This window comes from Balaenoptera borealis, assembly GCF_965194805.1.
Source record: "Balaenoptera borealis genome assembly, chromosome: X".
NCBI lineage: Eukaryota > Metazoa > Chordata > Mammalia > Artiodactyla > Balaenopteridae > Balaenoptera > Balaenoptera borealis.
The window spans coordinates 22175579-22199496 of NC_138881.1; the positions used below are offsets into that span (position 1 = coordinate 22175579).

General features: G+C 40.1%; 1 long non-coding RNA gene across 1 annotated transcript in view; it reads right to left on the reverse strand.

Moving 5' to 3' along the window:
- Positions 1-23731: 23731 nt before the first annotated feature.
- The window catches only part of LOC309620032, a 369441-nt gene continuing 369254 nt past the window's right edge, over positions 23732-23918 (reverse strand). The window contains exon 2 of the long non-coding RNA XR_014239390.1: positions 23732-23872. This is a non-coding gene — a long non-coding RNA (uncharacterized lncRNA). The remainder of the gene's footprint in view (positions 23873-23918) is intronic.

Consider the following 23918-nt stretch of genomic DNA (forward strand, 5'->3'; position numbering starts at 1 on the left):
TTACCTAAGGAGGCAAAAGACCTGTATGCAGAAAACTATGACACTGATGAATGAAATCAAAGATGGTGAGAGTGGCATGGACTTATATATACTACCAAATGTAAAATAGGTAGTGGGAAGCAGCCGCATAGCATAGGGAGATCAGCTCAGTGCTTTGTGACCACCTAGAGGGGTGGGATAGGGACGGTGGGAGGGAGATGCAAGAGGGAGGAGATATGGGGATATATGTATATGTATAGCTGATTCACTTTGTTATAAAGCAGAAAGTAACACACCATTGTAAAGCAATTATACTCCAATAAAGATGTTAAAAAAAAAGTTCTTTCAGCAAATTAAAAAAAAAAAGATACAAACAGATGGAAAGATATACCATGTTCTTGGATTGGAAGAATCAACATTGTGAAAATGACTCTGCTACCCAAAGCAATCTACAGATTCAATGCAATCCCTACCAAACTACCAATGGCATTTTTCACAGAACTAGAACAAAAAATTTCACAATTTGTATGGAAACACAAAAGACCCTGAATAGCCAAAGCAATCTTGAGAAAGAAAAACGGATCTGGAGGAATCAGGCTCTCTGACTTCAGACTATACTACAAAGCTACAGTCATCAAGACAGTATGGTACTGGTACAAAAACAAATATAGATCAGTGGAGCAGGGTAGAAAGCCCAGAGATAAACCCATGCACATTTGGTCACCTTATCTTTGACAAAGGAGGCAAGAATATACAATGGAGAAAAGACAGCCTCTTCAGTAAGTGGAACCGGGAAAACTGGACAGCTATATGTAAAAGAATGAAATTAGAACACTCCCTAACCCCATACACAAAAATAAACTCAAAATGGATTAGAGATCTAAATGTAAGGCCAGGTACTATAAAATTCTTAGAGGAAAACATAGGCAGAACACTCTTTGACATAAATTACAGCAAGATCTTTTTTGACCCACCTCCTAGAGTAATGGAAATAAGAGCACTGTTTTCATTATAAAATTCTATACCTTCCTATCCATCCCATTCTGTTTCTCACGGCATTAACTTGTCCTTCCGGGTTCATTCCTGCTGCGATTGTATGAGTTTTTCCACCTTGGCTGCTTAGACCCTGTGTCAGCTCTTCTCCTTTTTCCCTTCTATCTGCCCAGCTCTCCCTCACTCTCTGGCAAACTAAGGGCTCCTGTTGTGCTTGGTGAAGATCTCCATCATTGCATGTATCTTATTTTCTTCTTGTTTATCTGTGTGTATGTCTCTCCACCAGGATATAAGTACTGTTAAGGGCCGAACCGAGCTTGCCCTACTTGTATACACAGGCAAGTCCAATGTGAATGACACAGTAAGATTGTAATGTATATCTGAATGGTTAAATAGTTTGAGGTTTTTTTTTCACCATGCCGTGAGGCTTGCGGGATCTTAGCTCCCTGACCAGGGATTGAACCTGGGCCCTCAGCAGTGAAAGTACTGAGGCCTAACCACTGGATCACCAGGGAATTCCCGAGACTCTTCATTTAGTCATTTCACAAATATCTATTGAAGAACTCTCCTGAAATATACTGTGAGAGGATAACTGAAAATAAGAGACTCTGGCCTCAAGAAATTCACTGTCCTAATGGAAGAGATAAGTCATAGGTCATAAATAACTACAATACCAGGTAGAAATTCAGACCTAGAGTAAAAAATAACCCTTTCCAGAGTGAAAACTTTCCCTATGCTCAATGTCAGCAAAGGACTATAGCAAATGCAACTCGGGTCTGCCCCACTAAAATGGACTTCTGTTAAAGTGAATGAGACAGTATGGAAATGTCATTCAGTCTCCAGTACCACTACTTAAATGCGCCTCCAATCACCAGGTTATTGTTTTCCATTGCTAATGTTAGTGGATTTACCTTTGTAAGTAGACATTTGTACTAACCTAATCAATTCACTTTAGGAAAATAATATGATGTATCTTGCTGGGTTAATAGCACCTTATTGGATTGTGGTAAGAATTAAATGAAATATGTCTTCACATATTTTATATAATAAGTATCCAAAATGTTCTTCTTGGTACTAGGGGTATTAAAATAAGCCTGGAGAACTCCATGTCCAAAAAAGAGTATCAGTAAAAACATAGATTTGACAAATTGAATTGTTATTCTGTGTTAAAGAACATCTGTGATAGACTTCAAGCATGTATAGAATGGCCCAGGCCCCACTGGATTTGACCTCTCCATCCCAGACATGTTTGAAACCAGACTTCCTTGTATCAGTGATGTGATATCTGAAAGTAACAACTCAAGCACTCTATCACAGTACACCTTGTAAGACAACCAGAGGACTAAATCCAGAATATTGCCTTATTTGGAGTACGTTGTCCTGAAGAGGAGCAGAATTTGCCACCCCAAATATGCCTCTTTGGCATAAGGATTATTTTAATCCGATTATTTTTAAGAAACAGCAGGGGACCTCCCTGGTGGTTCAGTGGTTAAGACTCTACACTTCCAAAGCAGGGGGCACGGGTTTGATCCCTGGTTGGGGAACCAAGATCCCATATGCCATGTGGCATGGCCAAAAAATAAAAAGAAACAGCAGACGCAGGAGAAGCTCTGAAAACCAAGTAGAAGCTGACCTTTTGTAAGACACATTTAAGTTTAAAAAGGAAATCTCCACTTGTAAGGGTGTCTCCCTCGTGTACCGGGAAGAGAAAGATGACTAAGTCTCTAGAAACTCTTATCAATGGCGAAGATGTGGACTTAAATCTGCATAATAACCTTACCCTTGTTTACTGTGCTTTGCCTGGTAACCTCCCATAAGTGGCTCCCCGTCCTCCAACATCTTCTTTTGTCTTTATCTGGAGATGGTATTGAAGGTGGTGGCTTGGACCATTTCAGAGAGTTACAGTTTTTCTGGGTCTCTCCCATGTATACAGGAGGTATCCGTGCTATTAAACTTCTGCTTGTTTTTCTCTTGCTAATCTGTCTTATTACGGGGGGCATCTCAGCCAAGAACCTAGAAGGGTAGAAGAAAAATTATTTTTCCTCCCCTGCAGTCCCTTTTCCCTAAATATTTAACTCTTTCAATTCTCAGAGAGTCCTGCCAAATGCATCCCTGAGGGACCTGGCTCCCCCTTGCAAGGCAAGCAAATAAATTCAGCTTTGTTTCTTACCATTTAACACCTGTGTTCTAGCTTCTTGTAACTGTGGAAGAGCTACAGGTCTGTGTTAGCTTCAAAGAAATTAACATATTGGGGAAATCCATCATAGAATATAAAATACTCCCAGCCTAATAAAGTGCTCGAAAGGATGATGATATTAAATCTTTATAGACTATAAAATCACAGTATTTGCTCTTAAAAGGATAGAACAGCCTTCAAATATTTTAGAAATGAGAAGAAAGGTGCCATTTATAAATGTGAAAATCATACCAACAATTTCTTTTCATTTTTAAAGTTATATTCTTCTTCTGTACGTTGTTTAGGTTTTGTTGGCTTGCTTGCTTGTGCCTTTCTCTGCATTGTCAATTTATTTACATACGTTGGAGCACCCCTCACGAAAGTTTGGGTAAACGATACTATGGACTTCTGTTTCTTCTTTTCTTATATCTAACTTTTTCTGGGTAAAATCACGTTGAAAAGAACATCAAGGGGGTTTGAAACAGAAAATAAGTCATAAAATATGCAACTTGAGGTGATTAGGGTAGCAATACATATGGACAAAAGGAGAGACATTCCCATTCATTTTGCTCTCTGTTATTCTGATTAGGTGGCAAGAGTTTTGTTGAAGAACTCATGGTAGGCATGTACAGCTTCCTTCAGAGCTGCATAATTGGCCATCTTCTTTCCAAGGGCCGAAATACATTAAAGATATGATTGTAGGAAAGTAATGGAACTTTCGTCCTATCTGCCTACCTGCCATCTATCAAATTAATCACTTTCATTGTCTTTCTCCTTTTCTTTACTTTTTCCTCCATCCCTTCCTTCTGCCCTCTCTCTCCTATACGTCATCCTGTATCACCCTTTAGCCTATGTCTTCCTTCCCAGCCCTCTCTCTTTAAAATCGCATGTGGTGATATTGACTCAGAAAGCCCAACAACTTTCAACATACGGCTAGTGCCCTGTAAGTCTAGAGAGAATTGGATTAGCTGTTTTTCAATTTGTCAAGAGGCGATGGGGCAAATTTGACCGAATGCTTAGAAGTTAGAATTTGAAAAACGCAGAGGAGTCCCACGTTTGCTTTTAGCAGAGGTGATGACTACACTATGCTGGGGGCTGATGACTGTCTTTCCCCTGTAGATATAGGCAGATACGCTGTCGTGTGGGTGATATAGACAGATACAATATGCGTGTAACTCTAAAGGAGATGGACTCTGTGGTGTTCTGTTGTCTTTACAAATTGCAGCGGTAATTCCCCTTTTGTACTGGCTTTCTCTTAAGGAAGTTTTGTGCACCTCAGCACTTTCAGTACCAAAATGTTAAAGGCTTCCTGGGAGACTGAGAGAAAAGGTTCTCAAGCCTCCGCCTTGCTTTCTGTCCCTGAAGGTGTTATGTGACATGCTGATGAAGAAAAGAAAGAGCCAGCAAAATTCTGCAGAGGAAAATAATGACAAATAGTGCCTGGCTTCTGTGGTTACAACCCAAACCATTCAGGCATATCACAAGCTTTCAGAAAGCCAGTAGTTGAAAAAATGTATTGATTGTTACCAAGACCCTTAGAGAATGGCCCAGAATTTTCCATTTGATCAAAGGTGACATTCTAAGAGCAATCAACTTTTCCAGACAGGAAATAGTCACCAGAGATGTTAAAATTATGTAAAAATTTTTGGTGCTTTTATTTGAAAGGACTGGAAGAGTAATTGAAGTTAGCGTATGTGCTAATGACAACCACAACATGATTCTCCCACTCCCCAAATTTCTTTAGTTACTACTAAAGTTGATTTAATACAGGCAATCTAAGAGAAAGGCAAATTTGCAAATTCTAAAATATTTCATCTATTAATAAACAGTTCTTGATTATGAGCACATTATAATGAAAAAAAAAAAACTTAAGAGTTTTGAGTTCAAAACTCCTTGGGCCAGTCATTATTAATATGCCCCTGGGAAATGTAAACCTCTTTAAACCTCTGTTTTCTTCTCTGTGAAATGGAGATAATATCTGCCGATATCTAGCGGGTGCTGAATAAAAGTTGCATCTTTATTCCTTTACTTTCACTGAGTATTTGATGATTATATGTTGGAAGAATTAGCGGCCTTATTTGTTTGTTTGTTGTGCACAGCAAACCCTAAAGGCATCTCACTTTTGAGAAAACATCTGCTATTCTTAGTTTCTCTGGAATGTTCTGATGAGGTTCTGAATGGGAAGCAAAAGGACAGACTGGATAACTTCTCAGGGCTTCGTGGGACTAGAGTGACTTAGTCACTGCGAGCAACTTGAACATCTTTTTCTTCATAATGCCTCTGCAGAGCAATGCCACGCCGCTCCTCTCCACATAGCATTTCTGTTTTGGCCACTGTCTCATGGTCTGTCTTTGTCTGAACTACCTCCTGGTTAATGTGTTCAGTGCGTTGGCTGTTCTGCACTCCCGGGAGCTTATTGATGTGCCGCTTTGGGTTACAGTAAGCTTCAGTGATATATAAAGTGCACATGGAGTAGGAACTTCCACCTTAATAACTGTTAGCAGTATTCCTGCACAGCCTGATCCCCAAGCAACTGAATTTCAGAAGCGCACAGGGGTTATTTAGTCAAGTTAAATAGTGTCTGAGTTCTGGATTTATGTATGACGTCATGGCAGTTCTGATAGATGAATTGATTTAGCTCCCCTGGGGTGTAGGTTCTGCACACATAAAATGGAAGTATTTGCCCTCTCCCAGTTTTGAATTATAATGAGGACTGACCAAATATACTACAGATGAAAATCACCATTTATAAAATCAAGCTAGGGCTTTAAACTCTAATCTGAGGCTTTGTTAATCAGTTTCTATATCTTCACTTGGGCATCAAAAGATCACAAAACTGTGACCTACACTGCTGCATGTTTTGAAACTACAAAATTTGCACTGTATCTTCATGACTTTTTTTTTTTAATTTTATTTATTTATTTATTTATTTATTTATTTATGGCTGTGTTGGGTCTTCGTTTCTGTGCTAGGGCTTTCTCTAGTTGTGGCAAGTGGAGGCCACTCTTCATCGCGGTGCGCGGGCCTCTCACTGTCGTGGGCCTCTCTTGTTGCGGAGCACAGGCTCCAGACGCGCAGGCTCAGTAGTTGTGGCTCACGGGCCTAGTAGCTCCGCGGCATGTGGGATCTTCCCAGACCAGGGCTCGAACCCGTGTCCCCTGAATTGGCAGGCAGATTCTCAACCACTGCGCCACCAGGGAAGCCCTCTTCATGACTTTTTACAACTCATTTATTTTGACAAAAATTAAATTTGAATGACAGAAAAAGGTTTGGCCATATGAAGATTGTTGAAGGTAACATTCTTTGGGACTGGAGACCCATCTTTAATGAAATCATTTCATTAAATAAGGAGGGAGCCTTTCATCAGGCATTTGGAAACTGTGGGTTTGATTTTAGATCTATTTATAATTCTGGCAATTCTCATTAGAATGTGATACTGAAAGTATGTCCATGTTCCTTTGTGAAAGTCTTCTTTCTAAGGGGCAAAGTGTACATTAAAGATGTAATTCTAGGAAAGTCATTTGACCTGTCATTTGTCCAAACAGGACTCGCGTGGAGAAGGATGGAATCTGAAATATTGAGTAGAAGCAAGAACTAGTTCCTGCTGTGGAGAGTGGGAAATACTGCCTTCATTTAGGAGAGGGCTTTGGAAAGGACATAAGGGGACTAAAACTTACTGAGTTCTGCTCTGTTCAAGGCTCTGAACGTCCTTATTTACACATTTCACATTATTTAATTATTTCAACGACCAGCAAATTCTGTCCCTGTAAGCAAGCTACACATGAAGCCAAGTCACAGGGTTCTCTGGTGAACATGGAATCAGAACAAAAAGAGTTGATTGCATAATATGAATGTTTAATGTTCGTGACAACTTCTTGTTAACTATATGCCTGCACACACAGATCAGAGAGGTTCTGTCCTTGGGTGTGGTTCACCACACTTCTGGGTGGATATTGGCTAGGTCCATTTGCCTTGCAAGCTTTCTCTTTTCTATGTTTCTGTGGCTGACCACCCCCATTCTGATAGACGTTGGCCTGGGAGAGATTGTTTCTTTAAGATGACTGTATTAGTTTTTACTGCAAAACAAACAGCTGGGAAATCTCAGTGGTTACAGCATCAAACATTTATTTTCAAGCTCCTAGGTCTGTAGGTCAGCCATGATTTGTCTGATTAGGCTGAACTTGGCTGGGCCAGGATGGACACCAGGCTTCTGTTCAGGTTCAGGTCTTCTGGGGCCAAGGCTGGAGGAGCCATGGCTGCCTGGAGTATGCTCTTCTAAAGGCGGGTCATAGGAGCGCAAGAAGGCAAGCAGAAACGTGTGATGTTTCTTAAGGCCTCAGCTTGGAACTGTCACTTCGCCTACACTCTAGCAACTAAAGTCACGAGGCCGAGCCCAGCATCGATGGGGTGGGGAAGATCCACTTCTCAAAGGGGGAGGTGAAATGAAAAGAGCATGGATGTAAACTCTCGAAGAAAAGAGAGGAAGGAGTATAGAATTGGGAACAATGATCCCAGCCACCATAATAACTATGAAGATATATACTCTAATCCGTTATGTGTTGATTTCATAGTTTAGTTCTCGGAGGACAAATTCCTTTAGATTCTTGGGGGTAGCAAAGGAGCATGGCATCTCATTTTTGCCTTCTGTTCTCACCTGCAAGGACAGGGCAAGATTGAATCTTCTGGCTTTGCCTTTAAGCATTTGCACTGTAAGCCAAACTGACTCTTATGCCTGCCACCAGGTATATTAATGATATAAAGAATTGTGCGAGGGGTCAGAAACCCGGGGGGATGTCTCCCCTGGCCTGATGTCAAGGTAGATGACAAATTCTATTAAATCAGAACCTTTTCCCTTCCTGATAAATCAGCCTCATCTATCTTTGCTAAAGTTAATTTATGAGCTATCCCAAGGCATTGGTGGTATTTGGGCATCTGTGTGTCTGCTATATTGGTTGCTCCTGGAAATTAAATTGCTAACCTATTTAACCAAATATAAAGATGACTATTCTTGTTCTGAAAAAATTATGAAATATTTCATACATACAGGAGAGTGTATAAAATATATGTACAGATCCAGACATTCTGAAGCTGTAGAGTATTCTAAATTATGAATATAACACAACTGATTGATCTCTTCTTTTGTTTATGAACATCTGAGTTTTTCCAGTTTGGGACTATTACCAACAATGCTTCTATGAACACTTTTGTATATATCTCCTGGGGACATTTGTGTTTCTCTTGTGAGTTTCTCTAGACTACAAAACTAGGAGTGGACTTTCTGAGTCAAAGGATATGAGCAGTTACTCAGTTATCTGTTTCTCTGTAACAAGCCACCATAAATATAGTGACTTAGAACAACCACCATTTTATTTGCTCATAAATCCAGCAATTTAGGTTGTATTCAGCTAGGCAGTTCTCTTACTGGTCTGTCCTGGGCTCATTCATGTGGCTGCAGTCACGTGGCAGCTCAACTAGAGTAAGATGGTTCAAGATGGCCTCATTCATAAGTCTGGCAATCAGTGCTGGCTGTCGACCAGACCCCTTTCTCCACGTAGTCTCTACTCTTCAAGGGCTACCCTGGTTTCTTCACTTAGCAGTCTCATGGCAGCAAGGTGGCAAGAGTGGAAGCTGCCAGGCTTCTTGAGGGCTAGATTCAATATTGCCACCCCACCACATCTACCTCATTCTACTAGTTAAAGCATGCCATAAAGCCATCTTGGAATAAAGAGTGCAGAGAAATAGGCTCTACCTATTGATGGCAGGAGCAGCAAAGTCACATTACCAAAGGGTCATGCCTACAGGAATAGAAAGAATTTGTGGTCATGTTTTGTACAAGACACGTTTCTAAGTTTATTAGGTAATGATGGACCACTTTTCAGTGTGGTCATACTTTAAAATTAATGTACCCATTGGTAGTGAAAGAGAGTTTCCACTGCTCCATTTCCTTCGCAATCTTGGCAATGTTACATTTCTAAATTGTGTTGGTCTGCTGAGTATTTAATAGCATCTCATTGTGGTTTTGATTTACATTTCCTAAATAGTAGTGAAGTTGAGCAACTTTTCTTATATTTATTTGCCGTTTAGATTTCCTATTTTATAAGGTGCCTGTGTCTTAATATCATTTTACGTTTTTTGTTTATTTTGTTTTAGTGACTCACAGAAGTTTTCTTTCCCTATAAATTCTGGATATCAGTCCTTTGTTGGTTATGAAACTTGTGTATTCTCTTTCTGCTCCTTTTATGGTGTCTTTTGATAAACAGAAGTTCTTAATTTTATTTATTTATTTTTATTGAAGTATAGTTGCTGTACAATATTATGTAATTTACAGGTGTGCAACATAGTGATTCACAATTTTTAAAGGTTATACTCCATTTATAAGTATTATAAAATATTGTCTATATTTCCTATGTTGTACAATATATCCTCTTATTTTATATCTGATTGTTTGTACCTCTTATTCCTTACCACCCCTATATTGCCCCCCCTTCCCTCTCCCCACTGGTAACCACTGGTTTGTTCTCTATATCTGTGAGTCTGCTTCTTTTTTGTTATATTCACTAGTTTGTTGTATTTTTTTTTAAACATCTCCAAATTTTTAAAAAATAATTTATTTATTTATATTTGGCTTTTTTGGGTCTTTGTTGCTGGGCGCTGGCTTTCTCTAGTTGCGGCGAGTGGGAGCTACTCTTCATTGCAGTGTGCGGGCTTCTCACTGTGGTGGCTCCTCTTGTTGTGGAGCACAGGCTCTAGGCGCACGGGCTTCAGTAGTTGTGGCTCGCGGGCTCTAGAGCACAGGCTTAGTCGTTGTGGCTCATTGGCTACAGAGCGCAGCCTCAGTAGTTGTGGCGCATGGGCTTAGTTGCTCCATGGTGTGTAGGATCTTCCTGGACCAGGGCTCGAACCCGTGTCCCCTGCATTGGCAGGTGGACTCTTAACCACTGCACCACCAGGGAAGCCCCAAGTTTGTTGTATTTTTAAGATTCCATATATAAGTGATATCACACAGTATTTGTCTTTCTCTGTCTGGCTTATTTCACTTAGTGTAATGCCCTCCAAGTCCATCCATGTTGCTAAAAATGGCAAAATTTCATTCTTTTTTATGGCTAATATTCCTTTGTGTATATATACCACATCTTCCTTTTTTTCCATTCATTTGTGAATGGACACTTAAGTTGTTTCTGTATCTTGGCTATTGTAAATAATGGTGCTATCAACACTGGGGTGCATGTATCTTTTTGAATTAGTGTTTTGAATTTTTCAGATCTATACCCAGGAGTGGAATTGCTGGGTCATATGGTAGTTCAGTTTTTAGTTTTTTTGAGAAATCTCCATACTGTTTTCCACAGTGGCTGCCCCAGTTTACATTCCCACCAACAGTGTACAAGGGTTTCCTTTTATCCACATCCTCGCCAACATTTATTATTTGTGTTCTTTTTGATGATAGCCATTGTGACAGGTATGAAGTGATATCTCATTGTGGTTTTATTTGCATTTCCCTGATAATTAGCAGTGTTGAATATCTTTTCATGTGCCTGTTGGCCATCTGCATTTCCTCTTTGGAAAAGTGTTTATTTAGGTCTTCTGCCCATTTTTTCATTGTTGTTTTTTTGTTTTTGTTTTTGTTTTTGTTTTTTTTTGGTGTTGAGTTGTATGACCTGTTTATATATTTTGGATATTAACCCCTTATTGATCATATCATTTGCAAATCTTTTCTCCCATTCAGTAGGTTGTCTTTTTATTTTGTCAGTGGTTTCCTTTACTGTGCAAAAGCTTTTAAGTTTAATTAGGTCCCATTTGTTTATTTTTTCTTTTGTTTCCTTTACTTTAGGAGGTGGATCCAAAAAAATATTGCTGCGATTTATGTCAAAGAGTCTTCTCCCTGTGTTTTCCTCTAGGAGTTTTATAGTATTCAGTATTACATTTAGAAAAAATATATATTACATTTAGGTCTTTAATCCATTTTGAGTTTATTTTTGTATATGGTATTAGAGAATATTCTTTTTTTAAAAAAATTATTTATTTATTTATTTATGGCTGTGTTGGGTCTTCGTTTCTGTGCCAGGGCTTTCTCTAGTTGTGGCAAGTGGGGGCCACTCTTCATCGCGGTGCGCGGGCCTCTCACTGTCGCGGCCTCTCTTGTTGTGGAGCACAGGCTCCAGATGCACAGGCTCAGTAATTGTGGCTCACGGGCCTAGTTGCTCCGCGGCATGTGGGATCTTCCCAGACCAGGGCTCGAACCCCTGTCCCCTGCATTGGCAGGCAGATTCTCAACCACTGCGCCACCAGGCAAGCCCGTTAGAGAATATTCTAATTTCATTCTTTTACATGGAGCTGTCCAGTTTTCCCAGCACTATTTATTGGAGAGACTGTCTTTTTCCATTGTATATTCTTGCCTCCTTTGTCATAGACTAATCGACCATAAGTGCGTGGGTTTATTTCTGGGCTCTCAATCCTCTTCCATTGATCTGTGGGTCTTTCTGGGGCCAGTACCGTACTGTTTTGATTACTATAGCTTTGTAGTATAGTCTGAAGTCAGGGAGTGTGATTCCTACAGCTCTGTTGTTGTTTCTCAAGATTGTTCTGGCTATTTGGGGTCTTTTGTGTTTCCATACGAATTAAAATTATTTGTTCTAGTTCTGTGAAAAAAGCCATTGGTATTTTGATAAGGATTGCATTGAATCTGTAGATTGCCTTGGGTAGTATGATACCAAAACCAGACAAAGATATCACAAAACAAGAAAATTACAGGCCAATATTACTGATGAACATAGATGCAAAAATCCTCAACAAAATACTAGCAAACCGAATCCAACAGTACATTAAAAGGATCATACACCATGATCAAGTGGGATTTATCCCAGGGATGCAAGGGTTTTTCAGTATCTGCAAATTGATCAATGTGATACACCATATTAACAAACTGAAGAATGAAAACCATATGATCATCTCATTAGATGCAGGAAAAGCTTTTGATAAAATTCAACATCTGTGTGTGATAAAAACTCTCCAGAAAGTGGGCATAGAGAGAACATACCTCAAAATGATAAAGGCCATATGTGACAAATCCACAGCTAACATCATACTCAATGGTGAAAAGCTGAAAACATTTCCTCTAAGATCAGGAACAAGGAAAGGATGCCCACTCTCGTCACTATTATTCAACATAGCTTTCGAAGTCCTAGCCATAGCAACCAGAGAAGGAAAAGAAATAAAGGGAATCCAAATTGGAAAGGAAGAAGTAAAACTGTCACTGTTTGCAGATGACATGATACTATGATACTATACATAGTAAATCCTAAAGATGCCACCAGAAAACTACTAGAGTTTATCAATGAATTCGATAAAGTTGCAGGATACAAAATTAATATACAGAAATCTGTTGCATTTCTATACACTAACAGCAAACTATCAGAAGGAGAAACTAAAGATCCCATTTACCATCACATCAAAAAGAATAGAATACCTAGGAATAAACCTACCAAAGGACACAAAAGACCTGTACTTGGAAAACGGTAAGACAGTGATGAAAGAGGAAGAAACTGAGTGGATTCCTTCTTTTCTCTTTCTCATCATGGAGTAGAGTGAAAATTGTTTTCCCTCTGGAGAAATCTGGGGACCAGGGAATAATTTTCCCCCACTTCCCCCCACCTAAATTCCTCTTCATCACTAAAGGGATGAGTCAAACTGAGAAACTTTACCTAACCCCATTTTACTCATATGAATGAGTTCCTTTTAAAACTCCTGAACCAAGCAAGACAGTAATGAATTACACTGATATTCTAGAGTACATTGTAAAGTGAACTGATCTAGGTAAGAGTCAAGAGCCTTGCATTCTGGGTTCTACTGCCATTGATGATGTCCAGGGAGAAGTCACCTTCATTTTCAGGGCTCCAGATTCATCACCTGTAAAATAAGGGAGTTTAACTAAATGATCTTTAAGGTCCCTTCCATCTCTAACAATCATTCCTTCCTTAAAGTGTTCAGTTGGGTCTGTTAAGAGGCAACATATTCAGAAGTCTTGTCTACAATGGCCAATATGTAAAGCCTTACCTAGCGTGGGTGGTCCATGTAGCATGACTGACACACTGCTATGATCTTAAATTGATTTTTAATAGCAGCAACTTATATGGAATGCAATCATATTTTTTCTTACATGTACAAACAAAAACTTACAGAACAGTCCTCACAAAATGAAAAAAATGGGACTTTTTGTATTATCATAATATCTTTTTTAGATTCTAATTAAGTATCAACCTGATCTTATTGCTGTAAAATAAACAATGTTTTTTTAAGTATGGAAATGTATATGTATTGCTGATTCATTTTGCTGTATAGTAGAAACTAACACAACAACTATAAAGCAACTATACTCCAATAAAAATTAATTTTAAAAAAAGTATGAAAATGACTTTAAGACACTGCGTGCCTTATCTGTTTTCATGTGTTGGGAAGATGATTCATGAGATCTGGTTTGTAAGTAAGGCTTTTCTGGTGGATTTTCTGAGGAGACCTTTGAGACTGTCAAGTCTTTCCTCTAAGAGAGTGGCAAGACAATAGAACTTGATTAGTGGATACAGATTGCTTCCCTTCATCTAATAATTAGGGCAAGTGAGATTGTTGTGCCCATTAAAAGCTCACTCGGTCTTTACCACTTACTCTGTGGAGTATTTGACTGAAATGGAAACAGTCCTCATTTAGTATTTATTATTTTTAAGCGCTGGCATTATATCATTTTGATGCCAATTTGTGTATAGTACCTATAAGGCACAAGGTTTAGAATAGAGACTCAATTCCAATTTTCTTAGTCATTAGGTACTTCTGGCCTCCTGGAAATTCAAATTTATGTCAACAGAAGCAACATGAACTTCTTGTATTGTAATAATTTCTATAGCAACAGTCGTTTGGGGGAAGAGTTATGTTTTTTTTAAATCACCTTTTTTCATGAAAATTTTACTCTAGAGTCTTAAAATGGAAAATCAGTAGGATCTCTTCAGGCTTATCACTTTAGATGTTATCCAGAAGGACCTATTAACTAGACAAGGAAACGCTATGATGTAATATTAAGAGAATGGCTTTTGGTCTCAGACTGACTAATTCTGTCACTAGCCAGTTCTCTAACTTTGGCTAATTAATTCAATCTCTAATTCAGTGATATAAAAGTTCAGTGAGCATCAGAACCCCTTGGGGGACTTGTTAAAATACAGGCTTCTGGGCCCCACCCCCAGAGTTTCTCATTCAGTAGGTCTAGGGTGGGGCCCCCAAATCTGCATTTCCAACAAGCTCCGGGTTGATGCTGATGCTGCTGGTCCCAGGACCATTCTTTGAGAGTCACTCCCCTAAGTTAGTTTCAACGGAGTATAATAATACCTCCTGGAATGGTTGTGTGTATTAATAAGTTGCTCTCTACGAAGCAAATCCCAAGGTGTCTGACAAATAGGAAAATTTTAATTAATATTTGTTTCCTTCTCTGTCTCCCCTCTTCTTCCAATAAATATTAACAAAATGTTCCATGAGATATGATGAATGAATAGGACAAGAACCCTATCTTCATGTATCTTTTAATTAAGTAAGAAAAAAAATGAACACATATGTGACAATTAAGAAAAACAAAGAGATCATTAAACAAATACTAAATTACTTGCTATGGCCTGAATGTGTCCCCCAAAATGCATGTGTTGAAACCTTACCCCTAAGGTGATGATATTAGGAGGTGGGGCCTATGGAGGGCTCTGCCTCATGAATGGGATTAATGCCCTTATAGAAGAGGCCCCAGAGAGCTCCCTTGTCCCCTTCCACCATGTAGAGACACAACCAGAAGTCTGAGACCAGGAAGACGGCCCTCACTTGACCATGCTGGTCCCTGATCTCGGATTTCCAGTCTCCAGAACTTTGAGAAATAAGTTTCTGTTGCTTATAAGCTATCCAGTCTGTGAGATTTTGTTATAGCAGCCTGAATGGACTTAGATACTACTTTTTATATTTACTTTTTGGCACTTGAGGATTCCAGAAGAAGAAGAGATCACTGGGGGCTATTACTGGTCAGGAAAAACCTCACTGAATAGTTGAGATTTAATTAGCTCTCGAGCAAGAAGTTCTTTGTTATTGGCAGGATGGTAACAGCTTATAAAGAAGCCCAAAAACGAGGTGGAGGGATTTAGATTGGAAGTGGTTGACATTAGGATGGGAAAATATTTTGGCTTTTGGGGAGAAAAGCCAAAAAGAAGTGTGCAGGCAGTCAGGTGTGAAAGATGTGATCTCATTGCCTCCTGTGAAGAGGCTATCCCAGTAGTGGATATGCCAGCCTGGCTTGCACTGGGAGCAGTTGGAGTGAAGACCAAACCAGCCTTATAGAAAGGGTATTTCATGTCTCTTTCTTGTGTTACGTGGTTGTTTGCATCTGCCACCCAACTAGAGGGTGGGCCTGTTCCTTTGAATTCCACAGTACCTCCTATTGTGCCTTCCACAGACAGGTGGGTGTGCAGTAAATGTGGGCTGAATTAAAGGAGATTTGAAAAGTCTTGGCGATGACTGGTTATGGGGGAGAAAGGAGAAATTGTATTCAAAGGTACCTCTATGACAAGGAGAATGATGGCTCTGAGAAGCAGGGTTTCAAGGTTAATGTTAAGTATAAACAGGGAAGTTTGGAAAAGCAGGCATTTGGGGGTGTAATGATTTTACTTCCAGATGTGGCATTGATAGAATGTCTGGGCATCCAAATGGAAATATTCAGAGATTGCAACCCATGCAAAGTATCAGGATGGAGGATGTGAATTGTCTTTGGAATTTAGAATCATAGCTTGGGAAGGACTTGCAGTTTTATTCCAATCTCTTACCTAATATAGGAACTGCCTCTATACCTTTACTAGTCAAAGTGTGGTTTCCAGACCAGCAGCATTGACGTCACATGGGAGCCTGTTAGAAATGAAGAATCTCAGGCCCCATCTCAGACCCACTTAATTAGAATCTGCGCTTGAACAAGAGCCCCAGGGGATTTGTGTGGACATTAAAGATTAAGAAGTACTGCCTATACACCATTCCTGATTTGCACACACCATTTTCTTACTTCTAGTGAAGGAGAGCTTATTAGCTAAGAAGGTAAACCTTTCTTTTTGGACACTTGTAATTGGAATTGTTTAGACCTAGACATGCTCTGGTTCTCAGCCGTGGCCATACACTGGAAATACCTGGGAAGCTTGAAAAACTACTCATGCCTGCATATACACCCACTAGAGCAACTAAAATCAAAAAGACTAACAACATCAAATGTTGGCAAAGATGTGGAGCAGCAGGAACTCTCATAGATTGCTGGTGAGACACTAAAAATGCTACAACCCACTTTGACAGTTTCTTATAAAGCTAAACAAATATACATTTACCATATGCCCCAGCAATTCAACTCTCAGGTATTTACTCAAGGAAAATGAAAGTACATAGATGTCCATGAAGAAAGACTTGTCTAAGAATGTTCATAGCCCCTTCATTCATAACTCCAAACTGGAAACAACTCAGATGTCCATCAGCAAAATAAGGACTTATAAAAATCAAGATATATTCATAGAAGGGATTACCACTCAGCAGTTAAAGGGAACAAACTGCTGATATATGCTACATCATAGGTGGGCCTCCTTGAAAACATTATGTTAAGTGAGGGAAGCCAGACACAAAAGTTGTGGGGCTTCCCTGGTGATGCAGTGGTTGAGAATCCGCCTGCCAATGCAGGGGACACGGATTCGAGCCCTGGTTTGGGAAGATCCCACATGCCACGGAGCAACTGGGCCTGTGAGCCACAACTACTGAGTCTGCGCATCTGGAGCCTGTGCTCTGCAACAAGAGAGGCTGCAATAGTGAGAGGCCCGCGCACCGCGATGAAGAGTGGCCCCCGCTTGCCGCAACTAGAGAAAGCCCTGGCACAGAAACGAAGACCCAACACAGCCAAAAATAAATAAATAATTAATTAATTAAAAAAAAAAGTTGTGTACTATATGAGCCTGTTCATAGGAATTTCTAGAATAGGCAAAACTAATCCGTGGTGGTAAAAATCAAAACAGTTGTTACTGTTGGGAGGCAGTGGGGTGAGGACTGATTGTACAGGAACTTGAGGGAACTTTCTGGGGCACCAGAAATGTTCTGTATTGTGATGAGGAGGTGGGGTACACAGATGTATTCATCTGCCAAGTGATATCAAAGATTTGTACATTTCATGGTGTGTAATTTATAATGTAATGGAAAAAAATGAAAAAGAAAAATTTCCAATGCCTGTGTCCCACCACAGAGACTGATTTAACTGGTCTGGGGTGCAGCATGGGCATCAGAATTTTAAAATCTCACCACGTGATTCTAATTGGCAGCCAGGTTCAAAGCACTGGTCTAGGGACTGTGGAGTGGAACGTGCCTGGTCCTAGGGATGGGGCAAGAAAGCCAAGGGGGTAAGGGAGATGGCGGAGGAGTAGAAGGATGACGGGGAGCAGGAACACCCCAAAAGGATAACCTCTAGAAAAGCAAGGGAGGAGGATTCAAGGGAAGATTCAACAGAGGAAAAAGTACTCTAGAAGTCAGTCAGAATGAAAATGTAGCAGAAAGTCCATTCTCAGAAGGTGATTTCAATAAAAAAAATGTGGGAGAGAGAAAGGAGATTGCAGTGTAAATGAGGAAATTTGTAGTAAGAAAAAGAAAATATCAGGCACACCATAAACTGGAGTGCCCTTAAATATTGGGGCCTGTAAATACTCAATCTGACTTACTTTTATCCTCACGCTAGTGATGAAAGATTCCTATGGAATTCTGATGACGTGGCAACGTTCACTTGTCTGGCCCTGCTTCTAGAGGGGCAGTTTTTGCCTAGGGTGAGCCTCAGCATAGAGCCTGCCTCTTTGGGTGGTTGCAGGGGAAGTTTTGAATGTCTCACTCATTTTGCTGCCATCATCGAAGCACTAAATGTCTTTGTTGTAAGGCAGTTTCCGACTGTAAGCTGATCCCACAGCAAGGACCCTTGGAAGAGAGTTATTATAAGGTTTTGGAAGGTTTTATAACTAACTGTACTATCATTTCTAAATAACATTGTAAATATTGGCTTCTGTCAACCTTTAACTGCACACTCCTACATCATGTGTCAGAGTTAAGTATTATTTTCCCCATGGTCTTTTGGGAAACGGCACAAAAATCTTGTCCTGGTTCTATTCTTTGGTGACAAACTCTCACATCAAAACAGGAGCTGGTGAATTGCACGGAGGAAGCGTATGCGTGGCAGGGAGAGCATGGAGCCTAATGCTTTTTGCTGTACTTGTCTCTTAACTAATCCAGCGTCCCTTGAATTAGATGCAGGTGAAAGAACCTGGAAACCTCAAGAGGGATTTTCTACAGGGGTCCTTTGACCCAATCTCAAGGGAAATCTCTCTGGATGCTTCTGGAGAGAAATCCTCTGGGCTCATACTTCAGTTCTCTCTGTGCACTGAGAGATTGATTTGGGTCCTCTAATAGGAAGAAGGATGAAGCATTTCTCATATTATGAATTAGTGTTTCAAACTCAATGTTCAGTGTCAGAGAAATAGATATCTGCTCATCAGTGTCCTCTCCTGAAGACATCACGGCCAAAACCACAGACACATTTGGACAGCCTGTGCCTATCAAATATCCTTGCCTGAGTCACATCACTCTTGCTAGGACAGTTAACATGGCGGGCGGTTCAGAGTAATGGGCTCTGTCTGATGTCCCTGAAGTTGATCTCCAGCATGCTTGTTGTATTAGCAAGCTGGTGTGTCCAGAGATGGCAGAATGGAACAACAGTAAGCAGACCTTAAAGAAATTTGCCCGCTTGACAGTGACAAATTAAGGTATTGCCACCTCTGCCAGAATGATGGGCCTTGAAGCAATATTAGCTTGAAAGCTTCGGCTTTCAGAAATTTGTAAAGTGGAGCTCTGCTCTCTTTCAGGAGTGGGATTGTCACACAGGGAGGAGACATTTTGGTTAATAAGACCCCAGATTTCCTTCTTTCTGTCCCTCTGCACCATGCTGTCCAGCCCACACCACCTGCCTTTCCCTGCCCCTACAGCCATGAGAGGATGTTGGGAAATGTGCTTTAAAGCCTACTGCTTATTTACATCACAACCATAGCCTTTCTGTAATTAATAATAATATGCTCAAAAGGCAGAAATGTTCAGGGGAGGGGTCCTTAATATCAAAGATTAGATGTTTTGTATATGATAAGTAAGTAAGAATGGAAAAGCTACTGGCTCACAGCTCTAACTATAAAAGTTTAGATTTTGCTTTATTCTTTTTTCAAAGGTGGAAAGGGAATTCCAGGTTATTTGGTGCCTAATGAAGTCTAATATTGGTATGAGGGTCAATTAATGGTTCCTGCTAGTTGGTATTCTCAGTTCATTTCTATGATTCTATTTCTTAAAGGCAAGAAATGTGTGCAGTCCTGATTTTCTGGAACCAGAGGTATGGCAGAGATAGATAACTAGGAGAACAGGAAAAGGGAGAACAGAAATTAGGTGACCTTGGGAGAGTGTTGAATGCAAGTTTGCGTGCTGGACACACAGTGAGGCCAAACAAACGGAAGTGTTGGGGTTTGGACCAGAGAAAGGTTTATTGCAGGGCCGAGCAAGGAGAATGGGTGACTTGTACTCAAAAGACCCGAACTCCCCAGTGGTTTTCAGGGGGAAGTTTTTATAGGCAAAATTTGGGCTGCAGGGTGTGAGTTTCTTCTGATTGGTTGGTGGTGAGGTAACAGGGCGGTGCTCCAGGGATCTTGTGCTCAGCCTGAAGTTACCATCCTCCACCTGGGTGGGGGTCTTAGTTCCTCTAGAAGAGCTCAAAGATATATTGTTACGTATATTCCTTGAGGAGGAACCAGGACCCTGCCCCAAGGCTGCACTTTTGTTTTTTGACTGCTCCTCCTTTGTTTCTGCATCCCCTCCCTTCCCTCATTAACAAGTTTGAATCTGTCCTTTGGAACTCGGGGAAGGTCTGGGAGGCTGAATGAAACCCATTTCCTACAAACAAGTAAGGGGGGAGGGGACACAGAAAGATTTGTACCCATGAGGGCCCCACAGGGTCCTGCTGGGTTTCAATAGTCATGTATCTCTTGTTTTGTTACTTTCTTTATTCCTTAAAATATTCTTAATCCTCACTTCTGATTCACAGGGCAATAAGTGTTTCATAATAGGAAGAAGTCCTTGGGATTCTAAAATAAGAGACTACCTATCTATCTATCCCTGTCTATATAATGCTGAAAGCACCTTGAGGATAGGGTCTGTGTTTGTTTTTTTTATCCCTTGTTTGTAGTGACTGGTGATTGACAGTGTCTTTTTTTTTTTTTTGACAGTGTCTTGTACTCTGTAAATCTACTGAACTTCTTTGAATGTAACATTTGCTGATATTAGTAAAACATAAATTTTCTAAATGTAAACAACTGAAATTTATATGTAAATATATGTTATATATGTATATATGTATGTATATATTATGATATATAAGTAATGATATCTCTGGATTGAGAATACTTAGGCATTATAGCACATGCTTAGTTTGTGAGTGGACAGTACTATGTGAGAGATAGAAGGTCTTCTATCTTACAGTATATGGAGGTTGCTTTAAATAAAGAAATGAATATTTCTGTCTCAAAAAAAAAAAAAGAGACTATAAGTCATGCAAAGGGCATTTATTTTCAGATGCATGATTGGATTGAAATTAATATTTGTTCATGGTCTAAAAGGTATCATTCTAACAGTATAAGAATTTTCATTAGTCTTCATTTAATAACATTTATTTCTGTCATGTTTTCTTGTTTTTGTTGTTGGTTTTTGAATCATTGTCTTCCTCTGGCTGGCCAGATAGCCCATCTATCTGAAGCCCAATATATGGACCGTTTCCCCCGTGGAGCTTTTCTTAATGGCTCTAGAAATTACCTTTTCTTCTTTTCAATTGCTGTCTGATCTGGAATACCCCCAGCTTCCCCCCTGCCACACCCCATCCATTCTACTCCTTGAATACTCAATCTCCCTGAATGATACAACTGGATTATATGCTTTTTGGTGAAAGCAATCAACTCTCTCTCTCTTTTGTAGTTTCCATTTCTAATACAGAGCTCACACAGGTGCATCTGACCTGTTTTGATCTGATTCTAGATATCTACCTGGATTCTTCTAATCCCCTGGTGTAAACGGAAGTAGTAAGATAAAGGTTTTGTCCAGAAAGAATAGTTTCATTGATAAACAAAGGAAGAACCTCTGAATGTACTAGGCCTAAAAAATTGTCGAATTAATTTCTTAGACTGATGGTGTCCAGAATAATAAATCAATTTTGCCTCAAAGTGGTGTTCTTTTATTAGATTTTGCTTCTTCCACCTTATGAAAATGTTCACCAACTAATATATATTAAGTGCCATCAGCTTGATGGAATTGTGTTATGAATTTGATGGTAATTGTGGAGATACGGAAATATGGTCATAGTTGGTCTTTTTCCACTCCCTTTAGCTTATAAATCATCTTAATACTATTATCATGATTATACATCTTTATGGAAGATAAAGATGTATTATTTTACAATATAAAGTGAAGAAACTTGTTAACTTAAAAAGATTTAATAAGGACAAAATGAAGACTGCTCTGTGGGGCATATTAATAACATAAAGGTACATATGACTATGGATAGGCTCTTGAGCTTTGTCTAAGGACACTTGTTTTACTTCCCCGAATTAGCAATACTTATGTATTTCTGGCATTTCAGATGCTGTAATTGCTTTTGTGATACCTTTCTTTATATGCACTGATGTCACTGCTAAAGAGTTTTCCCTTTAGCCCGTCAGTGTCATCTCTTCTACCTTTTTTAGTGTGCTCAAAGTGAAGACACTTCGTCAAGGTAGTTTTGAACATTGTACCACTGAGTTATTGCTGTCACCCCAGAACTTAGTGCTTAAAATAAAAATCAATTATTATTTCGAGTCTGTGGTTCAGATTGGAAGTTGGCTGATCTGAGCTGGGATCAGCTGAGTGGTTCTGCTGGTGTCTGGAGAATCTAGACTGAGCTTGGCCGTGGGGGGCTCTGATCCACACGTGTCCAGTCCTCTTCCTGGGACCAGTGGAATAGCTGGCCATGTTCTTGAAGGGGTTCAGGGCAGGCTGCACCAGAATGCGCCACTTTGCCATGTGGATTATTTCAAGCTGAAGATAATTGGTGCCCAGCAGACTCAGGAAGAGCTTTTTACTTCCACCTTAGCTGCTGGAAAGAATTTAGATAGGGGGGGACTTGTACCAGGAAGAGAGCTATTACCAGAGATAACTTTTTACATCTGGAAGACTTATCTGCATGGCGCGGCAAACATTTGTTTACCAAACATTTGCTTTTCTCATCTTCCTGTGAATTGTCTTCCTCCCCTCTGAAACCCCACACCCCTACCCGCTTCTCCTTAGCTCAGGATGGTATATAAGCCTCAATTGCCTGACGGCCAAGGAGTCTCATGTCTTTCTGGGGCTCCCATACATACAAAATTTGTTTTTCTCCTGTTAATCTGTTTTATTTCAATTTAATTATTAGACCAGCCGAAGACCCTAGAAGGAAAGAAGGGAAGGTTTTTCCTCCCCAGCATCCTTCTCTTGGCGATGCAGAAGTTTGAGAGCAAACCTACTTCCCAGGCAATTTTACAAGTGTCTGCTTGTGTCACATCTGCAAACATCCTAACGTCAAAACAGTCAAATGGCTGAACCTAGCAACAAATGGCAGGGAAATATTCTCCACTTCTTAAAGGGAGGAACTGCCAAGTCACAGGGCAGGCAAAGGGTGTGGACACAGGGAGGGCTGAAGAATTAGCATTGTTGATTAAACCTACTAGAGTCGATTTCTGTTTTGACTCTACCCAAATATATTGTTCGTTTGTTTTTCTTAAGATAAATTCAAAATCTTTTTCCTTGAGTGGTTTTTACTGAAATAATCTTCCTTAAGGTAGGGGTTTATTTATCCAACCTTTATGCCCTGCGAGTTGGCCTTCCACAAAAAGAGATGGTCTGCAAACATCTATGGAAAATAGTTATGACCCAGGTCAGTTGCGAAGCTGGCTTAGATTCCTGCCATCCCTTATCCCCACCCATATAAGAAGAGTGACAATTGCTTCCACAGCTGTGATGGTTGATATAGTGAATCCTGTTGCTGTTTGCTGTCATTTAACTGCAATCAGAGACTTAGATCCCAACATCCTGGCCCAGCTAGTAAAGATCCTGGGGCTTCTTCCGATCATTAATGTTGAGCTGACAGGATAGAGTTGGAGGCAAGATTTTGGTAAGTCATATTGCTATTAAATCCTGGCCTCTGATTACTCTTAGGCAGGGGCTGGTGCTTCTGTAATCAGGCTCAGAATCTGACATCCAGCCCTGTTAGTTTTCTATGGGCTGCCCTAGGATGAATGGGCAACAGGGGACCTGTACATCTGCTAATGATCCTTTCTCTGGGTTGTTCCCGAAGGACACTGCTTCAACTTCTCTGGTGTAGGTGCTGCTTGGCCATTTGCCCTTGTTTGCCCATCACTCTTAGTCTCCATTTTACTTTGTGATAAGGCAAAACTTGTGTCACTTTCTCTCTGTACTCTATTGTTTTTTTTTATGAAAGTGTTTTTATAGCTACTTTATTTATTTATTTATTTATTTTTGGCTGTGTTGGGTCTTCGGTTCGTGCGAGGGCTTTCTCTAGTTGCGGCAAGCGGGGGCCACACCTCATCGCGGTGCGCGGGCCTCTCACTATCGCGGCCCCTCCCGTTGCGGGGCACAGGCTCCAGAC